The sequence below is a fragment of the Geospiza fortis genome, unplaced genomic scaffold (genome assembly GCF_000277835.1).
Source record: "Geospiza fortis unplaced genomic scaffold, GeoFor_1.0 scaffold20, whole genome shotgun sequence".
In the NCBI taxonomy this organism is placed as follows: domain Eukaryota; kingdom Metazoa; phylum Chordata; class Aves; order Passeriformes; family Thraupidae; genus Geospiza; species Geospiza fortis.
Window position 1 is genome coordinate 236,054 of NW_005054374.1, and position 307 is coordinate 236,360.

At 35.2% G+C, this 307-nt stretch overlaps 1 protein-coding gene across 1 annotated transcript in view; it reads right to left on the reverse strand.

Moving 5' to 3' along the window:
* LOC102031458 (dystrophin) overlaps positions 1-307 on the reverse strand; it is a gene marked incomplete at its 3' end in the record, with an annotated part of 438,907 nt that overhangs the window by 93,846 nt on the left and 344,754 nt on the right. The gene's annotated exons all lie outside the window — the stretch shown is intronic.

Consider the following 307-nt stretch of genomic DNA (forward strand, 5'->3'; position numbering starts at 1 on the left):
TCCCTCTCCATCCTTCAAGTTTATTCTCAGAACAGCCAAGGACCCTCTTATAATTTTTATTACAGTGTTTTTACTTCCACTGTTTTCAAAAACAAGTATATTTCTAGCACCGGGAAAGAAACAAATTTTTTTTCATTTTCATGGTAGATTGTCATCTTTCTAATACAGCTGCTTTCCAAAAATCTGCACTTGTGCATCATTTCTATCATTGTAACTGAGTCATTTTTGACAGTATTTGTAGCTTATCTTCAAGCATGTTCTGGTTACAGTCATAAAGGGGCTGTGTACATCCTTTGCTAGGTCTTTC